The sequence below is a fragment of the Balaenoptera borealis genome, assembly GCF_965194805.1.
Source record: "Balaenoptera borealis genome assembly, chromosome: 13".
In the NCBI taxonomy this organism is placed as follows: Eukaryota; Metazoa; Chordata; class Mammalia; order Artiodactyla; family Balaenopteridae; genus Balaenoptera; species Balaenoptera borealis.
Genome location: NC_138870.1, coordinates 9,371,741 through 9,387,169, shown reverse-complemented (window position 1 = coordinate 9,387,169; position 15,429 = coordinate 9,371,741).

Genomic DNA, 15,429 nt, shown 5'->3' with positions numbered 1-15,429 from the left:
TTTAGTCATTTGAAGCCTTTTCCTTCATATTTTATTTTATTTTATTATTTTATTTTATTTTTTTAGAAAATTTACTTTATTTAAAAAGTGTAAATAATATGTCACATGATATAAAATTCTAGACATAGTAGATTTAAAAATAGCATAATGGAAAATATAAATATACATTTTATTTTCCTATGTATATCTTTTGTGCATTTATTTTCTTTTCCTAGGTTTGTATTTTTCTTTATTGTCCAATCTGATTCATACTTACAGTAAAAACATTTTAAATATCATAGACAGGTATAAGGCAAAAAGTAAAAATTCCCTTCTCTCCATTTTCCTTCATATTTTAAATTCCAGGTTTGGGTAGAATGAATTCCCAAACTCTGAGGATGGGCACATCATGCTAAAGATGTCCAAAGTTTATGTCATCTCTACCTCTAGTGCCAACTCAGTTCCCAAGAAAATGCAAGTATCATCCTTAATTTTCCCTCTCCTCTTTCCTTTTTAGTCCTGAATTTCATTCATTCTTCAAGCCCTGATGGCATCGCTCTTAAATTTATTATTATTTTTATTATTAATTATTATCATTATTATTTACGACATCCTACATGTCATCTGATCATGACATCTCATTAAAATCTTTATCATTTTTCTCCTGAACTGGGCTGCTGCCTTATAACTGTCTCCTTAGGATCGTCTTTGCTCTTCTTAAAAGCCAATTCCATTTCTGCACAGCAGCCAGTTATATATTTAAAACTCAAATCGGTCAATGTCCTATTACTTACATAACATGATAAACTTCCACTGTCTATGCAATAACAATAAGGCTGCTGAAACAGATGCAAAACTGTTCCTCACTCCTGCCATCTTTTCCGTCTTATTTCCTCTCACCGCCCTCTTAATGCTTTGTGTTGCCACAAGGACTGCTTGCTCTGTTCATGAGTTTATGTTGCTTTCTTTGTTTTGTCTGCTTTCCCCCTAACTTACATCATTAACTCTTAGTAACTCTTTAGGACTCAAATCAGTTACTATTTCTTAAAATAAATTTTTTTAAACCTCCACCCTACTTCAACCCATGTCAGGATTTGATTTTGTGGTTCTCTTTCCAGCTGCACATCCATTTCACTGTCCCTTACACAATTACTTAGAATCATTTCTATATTTTTCTCAGATAGACTAAAAAACCGGACTCCAGCGACCATCTGTCTTCAGTGTGTAGCAGAGACACAGCTACATTATACACTCTTTTTTTTTTTTTTTTTTTAATTTTATAGCTACTTTATTTATTTATTTATTTATTTTTGGCTGTGTTGGGTCTTCGGTTCGTGCGAGGGCTTTCTCTAGTTACGGCAAGTGGGGGCCACTCCTCATCGCGGTGCGGGGACCGTTCTTCATCGCGGTGCGCGGGCCTCTCACTATCGCGGCCCCTCCCGTTGCGGGGCACAGGCTCCAGACGCGCAGGCCCAGTAGTTGTGGCTCACGGGCCCAGCTGCTCCGTGGCATGTGGGATCTTCCCAGACCAGGGCTCGAACCCGTGTCCCCTGCATTAGCAGGCAGATTCTCAACCACTGCGCCACCAGGGAAGCCCCATTATACACTCTTAATAATTATTAGTTTAAGGAATGAAATTAATGAGTATCAAACAATATACATTCAATTAAGTTTGAATATTTTTACTTCTTGTACCAAATAGGTTGAAAATGTCAAGATGGATTTTCTGTAGGTCGGAAAGAAAAATTTCGTATAAATTATAACATGTACACTAATATATAATACACATAATGTAAAATGTACACTGTATAAATCACAAGCCATGGGCAGCATCTTAAAGATTCAGGAAGTCACTGTCAGAACTTAGGTAAAAGGAGAGACCAGTGTCGCTATCGAAACTCACACATATTAGGATAGGATGGAAATTCAAATAAAGGTGGCTTCTGATATGTGTCCAAAGTGTACATCACAAAGGCTGTCTCTCAAACTTTCAAGCCCTGATTTAGGATCAAGGATTTATTACCCATCCAACTTTATACATGTGCTTCAAAAAGGCGTCGAAGCAGGGAATCACCAACTGAATAATTTGGAAAGCGGCATGATTGAACTTGTACTTATTGCATTTTAAGCCAACAACTGAAATAAAAGAGATGGGAAGACCCAGGAAATAATATCTCAGATGAGAAAAATAACATGAAGATGGAGAAGAGGTAAAAAATTGAAAAAATGTTTTATAGGTAAAATCTCCTAAAAACTTAGCACCTGATTGTACTGAATCTAAATCAGCACCTGTCCGTGCCTTCTCTTCTCCAATTCAGTGCTCTGCTCAAACTTTCTTTTCTGACATTCAAATAAACTTGCTCTTAATAGGTCACCAAAATTCTTCTACTCTCTGAACCCAAATTAAATTTCAATATTTGTTTATCCTCTTAGAACATTTGCCTTGACTGAACTCCCCTTCTTATTTAAATTTTACTGCTGCCTTTCTATCTTGGGTTTTTCTCTTAAGATCTCTGACCACTGGATTCTACCCACCTCAGCCCCCATTGACCAGCTGAGGAAGAGGAGTAGAAGAAGGCAGGGTAGATCTGCAGCAGGAGAAAAAGTGGCTGGGTGGAATCACTGTTCCCAAGCTCCTAATCCTAGGCTCCAGCTCCTATGGCCCCTCCTTCGTCTGCAACCACACCCTCGCCCCCTTACCCCACCTTTTCCCTTCCCCACCCTAGCCCCAGTCTCAGCTCTTGCTTTCCTTCCCCATGGCTAGTGCTCATTATTTTAGATTAGTATTTCATGTCTTTTTGGCTCTATTTCTGAGAAAACTGGATATAAAAAATAGCAAGCTGATTGTTTAAAAACTGAACTGGTGTTGTCTATGGTGGGAGAAACTCCTAATTAACCATTCTAAGGAGAAATTGATTATATTTTCATCAGACTTCATCACATGTTATATATATGTGTTACATAATATACCTAGGTTATGTAGTTTTCATATTTTAATAAATAAAGGGTGTTATATAAATTAACATATTCTGTTTTTTCTTTTTTCTGACCAAATATATTATTTTTAAAAATTTGTCTTTATTTTCTATTTTTCTTGGCCTTACTCAAAGATTAAAAATACATTTTCTGTGTTTCATTCCCTTATACGTATTACTTACGTTTAGTATTTCATTTGCCTGACATAGGGAGTTAAGGTTAATTTTCCCAAAAGTATATCCAGTTGTTTAAACACAATTTATTGAGTGTTCTATAATTTATTGTCTGATTCACACATTTAAGTAACATGTTTGGGTGTCTACTATATGTCAAGTCCTAAAATGATAAACAATAATAGACACATCCTTGTGGAAATTAGAATTGTTGGAGAAAACATGTATCAGTCAAATAACTACAGAAATTATTTTTAAATTACAGTGTTGATTATTGCCCAGAAAAAGGTAAATTATCCACATGGTACTATGAGAAATATCATAGAGGTAACTGAGCTAGTGTAGGAGTTCCCTGAAGATCTCTAAGGGAGTGAGGATTGGAATAGGTATTTTACAAATTGAATTCCTACAGTTACTTAGGTAAAGAAAAGAGGGAGAGAGTGTTTAAGGCAAGGACATTAGGATGTGTAAAGACCTGGTGATGTTAGGAAGAATGGCCCATTCAGTTAAAGAAGAATGATGTGGCAAGAGCATAAAGATAGAAAGAAGTGTAGTATCACATGGAGCTGCAAAGGCAAGGCAGAGCAGAGGCAGACAGTCCGAGAATAATGTATTATTTAAAATAGGTCAAGTCTTGTAATTGACATAGATATACAGAGAATGAGATAATAAGCAGGAGAACTCCAGATTTCTTACTCCTTCAACAAATTAAAAAATGGTGACCTTTACTAATATAGGAATGCATTTGTGATGATGATCTTGTTTACTTTATTTTCATTATTGAGGTGTTGAGTTTTAGTTGTTAATATTTGGGGCACTAAGAGGAGATGTTAATTGACAAGGAGATAAGTGAGTTGAAACCTAAAGGAAAAATCTTTTCAGCACATACACATGTATAAACACTTGTTATAAGAAATCATTGAAACAATGATTGTGGCTGAAGAGACCAAGAAAATACAGAATTAAGAAGAAATGTTTAAAAAGAAGGGAGTGGTGAATGGTGTTGAATGCTATTAAAAGCTCATCTAAAAGGGAAATAAAAGGATCCGTTTAGTGAAGCAGAGATCACTTATGATCTAAAGGTGTGCTGATACCAAGGAGTCATTGGGGCAGGAGCCAGGATGCAATAGCTTGAGTAGTGAGAATAAAAGATAAGAAATAGAGATGAAATGCAATGGCACTCTGAGAATTTTTCTTTTTTATGAGTGATAGAGAGTGAAGATAGTAGTTATATTGGGATTTGAGGTCTAATAAGGTTAAAAATTGCATGTAATTTTAAGCTGGTGAGAAGGAAACTACTAAGAAGACATTGAATATTCAAAAGGAAAGAAAAGTGATAAATAGTGTATGATTCTCCAGTGATAGGAGTGGATAGATTCAAATACAGTTGAAATTGGCTTTACTGAAGAGGAAGAACACCTCTGTTGAACAGGAGAGAAGATAAGATGCATGCATATATAGGGAGAAACCTGAGAGATGTTCAGTCTGATAATCTGGTGGTTTTTATTTTTCTGTGATATAAGTCATATTCTGAGAACAAGAGTGGGTGTGGAAGTGACAGAGATTTGTGAGGAATGGAGAAAGTGTGATAAAATTGGTTTCAGAGAATGTGAAAGAATGGTGACCTGAAAAAAGTAACAGGACTCCCAGCAGTGTTAAAGCAATTTCATGTTGGTGACATTGAATTTATATTGCAGTAAATCTGACCTGTTCTAAAAGCACTTGGCTTCTCAGGCGTTGACAAAGAGAAAGAGATAATTTATATCATATAAGATAATGATTTTATTGAACAAGTGGGACCCAAAAAAGTTCAAGGAAGTTAGTGATTGGCAGAAGAGAAACATATTATGGAATCAAGGTGGACATGGAGGAAAGTGAAGTAAGAAGAAGACTGATAGATTAGAACAAAGTCGAGCTGAAGAAAAGACTAGAGATGCTAGTGAGATCAAAGCATTTTCATGTTGGAAAGAGATAAATGAGCAATCTAGAAAAGTAAGTGTGTTTGTGGAGGGTGGGAAGTTTTAATAAGACATTTTTGAGATGAAACATTTAAAGGTATGACAAGGACCAAGGTGTTCCCATGCGAGGGGTTGTCTGAGGCAGAGTGGAGAAGTCACGTGGAGATGGTGAGGCAGAGCAATTGCGTAAGCCGGGAGGTAAGAGGATGGTGCACATGGACACTGATGGGTCAGAAGACTGTGATTCATCATCACTGGTCAATAACAAGGGTACCTGGGAGGACATAAGCAGCGATGAGAAGAGGGAAAATGAACGTTAGACTCATAAGTACGTGGGAGGGGCTTGAGGGAGGTGGTATCCGTACGAAGGTTCTCAGTCATCAGGTACAAACTAACAACAGAGACAAATTTGGAAATTTATAGTAAGATATTTTCTTTTTTACCTACAAGCTGGTGACCATTGAAGTCTTCCAAACTATATAGTTATTTACTGTAACACAACAGACTGTACTAAAGTATATTACATGCTATAAAAACAAAATGTAAACTCCCTGCTATGGGTGGTGATATCAACTACCACTAAGTAGTTACCAACTACTAAGAATTATCTATTACAATTTAACCAGTAAAGCCAAAAATATAATTTCTATTCTGACAAATCTACATACTTTTCTCTGTATCCTATGTTATTTTTGTTCAATGTAACCTCTAATACAATAAGTAATTTGGTTCATTTTTCTTTTCCTTTAGGCCTTCAGACTTGTTATAGGAATACTCTTATTAAGCAGTCATTAAATATTTTTCTTATACATTTTAAATCGAAAAGTCTGTAATTTATGAAATAGTTTTCAAAATACCAAAGGTCATGTCATACTAAAGCACTATATTTCACTTCCTGATATGTATTTTGTGGAGGAGGTAAACTACAAATTAGCAGTTGCGTGAAACTTCCTTTGTAGTTTTTCACGCATGCTTTGAATAACAAAAGACTATGTCATTATTAGATTATTTTTCAAACTAGAATCTTCCCTGGAGGTTCTTACACCAGATTACCTACTATATAACTTTAATTCCAGCCTGCAACAATTTTACATTGTTTCATATCTATGATTTTCCTACAAAATTTATTTTTAAAATTATTCTTCAGGTCGGTGAGTATGATTACTTCTGTTTATTTCCTTCTCTCAAGAAGTTAAAAATGTATGTAACTTTTTAACACTAATTTCAACAGTCAACTCAGAATGTATTAAATGATAGTTTAGGAAAAAATAATTTTTGTAAAATTATGTTACATGCTCATTTTGTAAACAGTGGTGTGGAGTATGAACCCAGCTATCCCTTGCACTTATTTGTTTCTTTGTCTTGGAATTTTCCTGTTGTTTTATTTTCCAACTATTTAGCCTCTTTTATGAAATAATCCATCATTTTCACATTATTTTGAAATGTTGGATCAGTAGATGTTTTCATTATTTGGCTTTGATATTTACATACTGACAAATTATTTTCCATAAGGGAAAGATTTAGATTAACCAAAAGTCCGTGTAAATGAACGCCTGTTTTCCTGCACTTTGTCCAACTCTGTGTGGTTGCATTTGGCTTATAAATATTTACTGATTCTGTAGGTGAAAACGTATATCATTAATATATTAGTTTGAATTTCTTTGGTTAGTGGTGAAATGTCTTTTAATGTGATTATTATTGATAAAAATCTTTACGTTAGCAATAAAAATGATGTTTCTATAATTTAAACTCTCTTTCTTGTCTGTGTGTGACTAGAAAGTTATAACTATTTACTTATACTTTCTTTCAATCTTTTATCAGTTTTATCATCTCATGGTTTACATTTAACATTTTAGTTTATCTGAAATTTGTTCAATTATATGTTGTGAAATTAGAGATCTAAGTCTATGTAATGCTTCAATTTGAACCAATATTCCACCTAATTCTATTGCTTTTAACATTTTCTAGATCAGCTTATTCAATTATTTATTTTCAAAAACAATAGTTATTTTTCTTCCTTTTCTGGTACAAAAAATAGTTTAATTGTCCTAAATATTTAAACAGCAACGTTCTTACAATACCAATTACTCTTAAATATCATTTTTTCTGGTGCTAAATGAATTGGTCAAAACTTTCAGAAAACAATTTGAGGAAGTGTAAAAAATTCTTAATTTGAAAATAACTTTATCCCAGTTGTTTTGAATTTACTCAGTAAATTTATAGAAAGGTAAATATAGAAAAGGCCCTATGTATAAAATTATTTGTTATTCAATATTTTTAAATACTCAAAATTTCACCTTTAAATAGATTTTAACATATGTTCTTTAATTTTCAATAAAATTGAGAGCAGTGCAAACCTGCCAAAACTCTACCTACAAGTAACCACTAAAGACATTGCACGTTACAAATCTATTATTTTGCTTTACACATCAATAATATTTGTTACATTAAACAATGGTATACTAGGGTATAAATGTCTCATAACTTTAACAACTCTCTTAGTTGTGAACCCTTCCCTTGACAACTTTTCCTTCTTTGTTTTTTTGGTTTTCCATTTTAGCTCTTAGTAAATAAAACCAAAAAACAGGTGCTACATAACTTTGAATATTTTAAAAATATTTTGTAAGATAAATTACTTAAAATAGAATTGCTGGTAAAAAGCCTGTATATTTTATGTTTTAATAACTATTGAAAATTTTATACTCACAATCATTACCAATTCAGAAAAATATCAGTTAATTTAGTGTTCTCACAGGTGAAAGTTGTTCTATTCTTTTCATTTGCTTTCTTTATTTATTAATGAGATTGAATAAATTAAAAAAATTTTATACATTACTTTTTAATTTCTTTTGTTCACTTTTGGTGATTCATTGGCATTGTCTCTTTAATTTAGATGGTCTGTGTGTCTGCCTCTGTGTGTGAGTGTGTGCCTGTAGGTAAATATAATCTAGTTAAGTAGAAAAAGGATGTTAGGCTGGCAGATTGAGAGATACGTGGTTATTGTACAAATGTAGAACTTACCCAGTTCTTGAAAGAGATGGGTTTTTCCTCTATTAGTAAAGAATCTACTGAGTAATGGGTTATTTCAGTGATACAATAAACTTTATGTCAACCTAATTTGAAATAAAAACTTTAATATTAAATTTAAATAATCAACACTTTGTTAATGTAGTTGTGTTTTAACCATAGTCTACACACTGTCAACATGATTCATTATACAGAGAATGTTGAGAGGGAAAAACATATCTACTCCTTAATCTACTCCTTTCAAAACCTGATTCAAAGAGGAAATGAAATGTATAATCTCATTAAAGGGGAATAAAATTATTCTTCTGAATAAGGACTGCAAAGTTCGGAGAGAGATTTAGTCTCTCATTTCCTTCCTTTTTTACCCTTTTAATGTTTTTTGTTTTTTTAAACATCTTTATTGGAGTATAATTGCTTTACAATGGTGTGTTAGTTTCTGCTTTATAACAAAGTGAATCAGTTATACATATACATATGTTCCCATATCTCTTCCCTCTTGCATCTCCCTCCCTCCCACCCTCCCTATCCCACCCCTCTAGGTCGTCACAAAGCACCGAGCTGATCTCCCTGTGCTATGCGGCTGCTTCCCACTAGCTATCTATTTTACGTTTGCTAGTGTATATATGTCCATGACACTCTCTCACCCTGTCACATCTCACCCCTCCGCCTTCCCATATCTTCAAGTCCATTCTCTAGTAGGTCTGTGTCTTTATTCCCGTCTTGCCACTAGGTTCTTCATGACCATTTTTTTGTTCCTTAGATTCCATATATATGTGTTAGCATACTGTATTTGTTTTTCTCTTTCTTTTTTTTTTATTTATTTTTTTTAAATTTGTTTTTTGTGTTTTTTTTTATTTTTTTGTGTTTTTCTCTTTCTGACTTACTTCACTCTGTATGACAGACTCGAACTCCATCCACCTCATTACAAATACCTCCATTTCATTTCTTTTTATGGCTGAGTAATATTCCATTGTATATATGTGCCACATCTTCTTTATCCATTCATCCGATGATGGACACTTAGGTTGCTTCCATGTCCTGGCTATTGTAAATAGAGCTGCAATGAACATTGTGGTACATGACTCTTTTTGAATTATGGTTTTCTCAGGGTATATGCCCAGTAGTGGGATTGCTGGGTCATATGGTAGTTCTATTTTTAGTTTTTTAAGGAACCTCCATACTGTTCTCCATAGTGGCTGTATCAATTTACATTCCCACCAACAGTGCAAGAGGGTTCCCTTTCTTCCACACCCTCTCCAGCATTTATTGTTTCTAGATTTTTTGATGATGGCCATTCTGACCGGTGTGAGATGATACCTCATTGTAGTTTTGATTTGCATTTCTCTAATGATTAATGATGTTGAGCATTCTTTCATGTGTCTGTTGGCCATCTGTATATCTTCTTTGGAGAAATGTCTATTTAGGTCTTCTGCCCATTTTTGGACTGGATTATTTGTTTTTTTTGATATTGAGCTGCATGAGCTACTTGTAAATCTTGGAGATTAATCTTTTGTCAGTTGCTTCATTTGTAAATATTTTCTCCCATTCTGAGGGTTGTCTTTTGGTATTGTTTATGGTTTCCTTTGCTGTGCAAAAGCTTTTAAGTTTCATTAGGTCCCATTTGTTTATTTTTGTTTTTATTTCCATTTCTCTAGGAGGTGGGTCAAAAAGGATCTTGCTGTGATTTATGTCATAGAGTGTTCTGCCTATGTTTTCCTCTAAGAGTTTGATAGTGTCTGGCCTTACACTTAGGTCTTTAATCCACTTTGAGTTTATTTTTGTGTATGGTGTCAGGGAGTGTTCTAATTTCATACTTTTACATGTACCTGTCCAATTTTCCCAGCACCACTTATTGAAGAGGCTGTCTTTTCTCCACTGTATATGCTTGCCTCCTTTGTCAAAAATAAGGTGACCATATGTACGTGGGTTTATCTCTGGGCTTTCTATCCTGTACCATTGATCTTTATTTCTGTTTTTGTGCCAGTACCAAACTGTCTTGATTACTGTAGCTTTGTAATATAGTCTGAAGTCAGGGAGCCTGATTCCTCCAGCTCCATTTTTCGTTCTCAAGATTGCTTTGGCTATACGGAGTCTTTTGTGTCTCCATACAAATTGTGAAATTTTTTGTTCTGGTTCTGTGAAAAATGCCAGTGGTAGTTTGATAGGGATTGTATTGAATCTGTAGATTGCTTTGGGTAGTAGAGTCATTTTCACAATGTTGATTCTTCCAATCCAAGAACATGGTATATCTCTCCATCTATTTGTATCATCATTAATTTCTTTCATCAGTGTCATATAATCTTCTGCATACAGGTCTTTTGTCTCCTTAGGTAGGTTTATTCCTAGATATTTTATTCTTTTTGTTGCAATGGTAAACGGGAGTGTTTTCTTAATTTCACTTTCAGATTTTTCATCATTAGTATATAGGAATGCAAGAGATTTCTGTGCATTAATTTTGTATCCTGCTACTTTACCAAATTCATTGATTAGCTCTAGGAGTTTTCTGGTAGCATCTTTAGGATTCTCTATGTATAGTATCATGTCATCTGCAAACAGTGACAGCTTTACTTCTTCTTTTCCGATTTGGATTCCTTTTATTTCTTTTTCTTCTCTGATTGCTGTGGCTAACACTTCCAAAACTATGTTGAATAATAGTGGTGAGAGTGGGCAACCTTGTCTTGTTCCTGATCTTAGTGGAAATGGTTTCAGTTTTTCACCATTGAGGACAATGTTGGCTGTGGGTTTGTTATATATGGCCTTTATTATGTTGAGGAAAGTTCCCTCTATGCCTACTTTCTGCAGGGCTTTTATCATAAATGGGTGTTGAATTTTGTCGAAAGCTTTCTCTGCATCTATTGAGATGATCATATGGTTTTTCTCCTTCAATTTGTTAATATGATGTATCACGTTGATTGATTTGCGTATATTGAAGAATCCTTGCATTCCTGGAATAAACCCCACTTGATCATGGTGTATGATCCTTTTAATGTGCTGTTGGATTCTGTTTGCTAGTATTTTGTTGAGGATTTTTGCATCTATGTTCATCAGTGATATTGGCCTGTAGTTATCTTTCTTTGTGACATCTTTGTCTGGTTTTGGTATCAGGGTGATGGTGGCCTTGTAGAATGAGTTGGGGAGTGTTCCTCCCTCTGCAATATTTTGGAAGAGTTTGAGAAGGATAGGTGTTAGCTCTTCTCTAAATGTTTGATAGAATTCACCTGTGAAGGCATCTGGTCCTGGGCTTTTGTTTGTTGGAAGGTTTTTAATCACAGTTTCAATTTCAGTGCTTGTGATTGGTCTGTTCATATTTTCTATTTCTTCCTGGTTCAGTCTCGGCAGGTTGTGCATTTCTAAGAATCTGTCCATTTCTTCCAGGTTGTCCATTTTATTGGCATAGAGTTGCTTGTAGTAATCTCTCATGACCGTTTGTATTTCTGCAGTGTCAGTGGTTACTTCTCCTTTTTCATTTCTAATTCTATTGATTTGAGTCTTCTCCCTTTTTCTCTTGATGAGTCTGGCTAATGGTTTATCAATTTTGTTTACCTGCTCAAAGAACCAGCTTTTAGTTTCATTGATTTTTGCTATTGTTTCCTTCATTTCTTTTTCATTTATTTCTGATCTGATCTTTATGATTTCTTTCCTTCTGCTAGCTTTGGGGGTTTTTTGCCCTTCTTTCTCTAATTGCTTTAGGTGAAAGGTTAGGTTGTTTATTCGAGATGTTTCCTGTTTCTTGATGTAGGCTTGTATTGCTATAAACTTCCCTCTTAGATCTGCTTTTGCTGCATCCCATAGGTTTTGGGTCGTCGTGTCTCCATTGTCATTTGTTTCTAGGTAGTTTTTGATTTCCCCTTTGATTTCTTCAGTGATCACTTCGTTATTAAGTAGAGTATTGTGTAGCCTCCATGTGTTTGTATTTTTTACAGATCTTTTCCTGTAATTGATATCTAGTCTCATAGCGTTGTGGTTGGAAAAGATACTTGATACGATTTCAATTTTCTTAAATTTACCAAGGCTTGATTTGTGACCCAAGATATGATCTATCCTGGAGAATGTTCCATGAGCACTTGAGAAAAATGTGTATTCTGTTGTTTTTGGGTGGAATGTCCTATAAATATCAATTAAGTCCATCTTGTTTAATGTATCATTTAAAGCTTGTGTTTCCTTATTTATTTTCATTTTGGATGATCTGTCCATTGGTGAAAGTGGGGTGTTAAAGTCCCCTACTATGATTGTGTTGCTGTCGATTTCCCCTTTTATGGCTGTTAGTATCTGCCTTATGTATTGAGGTGCTCCTATGTTGGGTGCATAAATATTTACAATTGTTATACCTTCCTCTTGGATCGATCCCTTGATCATTATATAGTGTCCTTCCTTGTCTCTTGTAATAGTCTTTATTTTAAAGTCTATTTTGTCTGGTATGAGAATTGCTACTCCAGCTTTCTTTTGATTTCCATTTGCATGGAATATCTTTTTCCATCCCCTCACTTTCAGTCTGAATGTGTCTCTAGGTCTGAAGTGGGTCTCTTGTGGACAGCATATATATGGGTCTTGTTTTTGTATCCATTCAGCCAGTCTGTGTCTTTTGGTGGGAGCATTTAATCCATTTACATTTAAGGTAGTTATCGATATGTATGTTCCTATTCCCTTTTTCTTAAATATTTTGGGTTTGTTATTGTAGGTGTTTTCCTTCTCTTGTGTGTCTTGCCTAGAGAAGTTCCTTTAGCATTTGTTGTAAAGCTGGTTTGGTGGTGCTGAACTCTCTCAGCTTTTGCTTGTCTGTAAAGGTTTTAATTTCTTCATGAAATCTGAATGAGATCCTTGCTGGGTAGAGTAACCTTGGTTGTAGGTTTTTCTCCTTCATCACTTTAAGTATATCCTGCCACTCCTTTCTGGCTTGCAGAGTTTCTGCTGAAAGATCAGCTGTTAACCTTATGGGAATTCCCTTGTGTGTTATTTGTTGTTTTTCCCTTGCTGCTTTTAATATGTTTTCTTTATATTTAATTTTTGATAATTTGATTAATATGTGTCTTGGCGTGTTTCTCCTTGGATTTATCCTGTATGGGACTCTCTGTGCTTCCAGGACTTGATTAACTATTTCCTTTCCCATATTAGGGAAGTTTTCAACTATAATCTCTTCAAATATTTTCTCAGTCCCTTTCTTTTTCTCTTCTTCATCTGGGACCCCTATAATTCGAATGTTGGTGTGTTTAATGTTGTCCCAGAGGTCTCTGAGAGTGTCCTCAGTTCTTTTCATTCTTTTTTCTTTATTCTGCTCTGCAGTAGTTATTTCCACTATTTTATCTTCCAGGTCACTTATCCGTTCTTCTGCCTCAGTTATTCTGCTATTGATCCTGTCTAGAGTATTTTTAATTTCATTTATTGTGTTTTTCATCGTTGCTTGGTTCCTCTTTAGTTCTTCTATGTCCTTGTTAAATGTTTCTTGCATTTTGTCTATTCTATTTCTAAGATTTTGGATCATCTTTACTATCATTATTCTGAATTCTTTTTCCGGTAGACTACCTATTTCCTCTTCATTTGTTAGGTCTGGTGTGTTTCGACCCTGCTCCTTCACCTGCTGTGTGTTTTTTTGTCTTCTCATTTTGCTTATCTTACTGTGTTTGGGGTCTCCTTTTCACAGGCTGCAGGTTCGTAGTTCCCGTTGTTTTTGATATCTGTCCCCAGTGGCTAAGGTTCGTTCAGTGGGTTGTGTAGGCTTCCTGGTGGAGGGAACTAGTGCCTGTGTTCTGGTGGATGAGGTTGGATCTTGTCTTTCTGGTGGGCACATCCACGTCTGGTGGTGTGTTTTGGGGTGTCTGTGGCCTTATTATGATTTTAGGCAGCCTCTCTGCTAATGGATGGGGCTGTGTTGCTGTCTTGCTAGTTGTTTGGCATAGGGTGTCCAGCACTGTAGCTTGCTGGTCATTGAGTGAAGCTGGGTCTTGGTGATGAGATGGAGATCTCTGAGAGATTTTCGCCATTTGGTATTATGTGGAGCTGGGAGGTCCCTTGTGGACCAGTGTCCTGAAGTTGGCCCTCCCACCTCAGAGGCACAGCCCTGATGGCTGGCTGGAGCACCAAGAGCCTTTCATCCACACAGCTCAGAATAAAAGGGAGAAAAAAATAGAAAGAAAGAAAGAAAGAGGATAAAATAAAATAAAATAAAGCTATTATAATAAAAAATAAGAAAAAAATTATTAAGAAAAAATTTATTAAGAAAAAATTTTTTAAATATTTTAAAATAAAAAATTTGAAAAAACTTATTAAAAATTTTTTTAATTTCTAAAAATAGAAAATAAGCAAAAAATTATTAAGAAAACATTTATTAGGAAAAAAAATTTTATTAAGTAAAAAAAACAAAAAACAAACAAAAAAAAAACGGACGGACCTAACCCTAGGACTAATGGTGAAAGCAAAGCTATACAGACACAATCTCACCCAGAAGCATACACATATACACTCACAAAAAAAGGAAAAGGGGAAAAATTAATATATCCTGCTCCCAAAGTCCACCTCCTGAATTTGGGATGATTCGTTGTCTATTCAGGTATTCAACAGATGCAGGTACATCAAGTTGTTTGTGGAGCTTTAATCCGCTGCTCCTGAGGCTGATGGGAGAGGTTTCCCTTTCTCTTCTTTGTTCGCACAGCTCCCGGGGGTTCAGCTTTGGATTTGGACCCGCCTCTGCGTGTAGGTCGCCTGAGGGCGTCTGTTCCCCGCCCAGACAGGACGGGGTTAAAGGAGCAGCTGCTTCGGGGGCTCTGGCTCACCCAGGCCGCGGGGAGGAATGGGTACGGAGGAGGCGGGGCGAGCCTGCGGCGTCAGAGGCGTCGTGACGTTGCAGCAGCCTGAGGCGCGCCGTGTGTTCTCCCGGGGAAGTTGTCCCTGGGTCACGGGAGCCTGGCAGTGGCGGGCTGCACAGGCTCCCGGGAGGGGCGGTGTGGAGAGTGACCTGTGCTTGCTCACAGGCTTCTTGGTGGCGGCAGCAGCAGCCTTAGCGTCTCCTGCCCGCCTCTGGGGTCCGCGCTGATAGCTGCGGCTCGCGCCCACCTCTGGAGTTCGTTTAGGCGGCGCTCTGAATCCCCTCTCCTTGCGCGCCGTGAAACAAAGAGGCAACAAAAAGTCTCTCGCCTCTTCGGCAGCTGCAGACTTTTTCCCGGACTCCCTCCCGGCTAGCACTGAAGCCCGAGCCTCAGCTCCCAGCCCCTCCCTCCCCGGCGGGTTAGCAGACGAGCCTGTCGGGCTGCTGAGTGCTGCTTGGCACTGAGCCTCCGTGCGGGAATCTCTCCGCGTTGCCCTCCGCACCCCTGTGGCTGCGC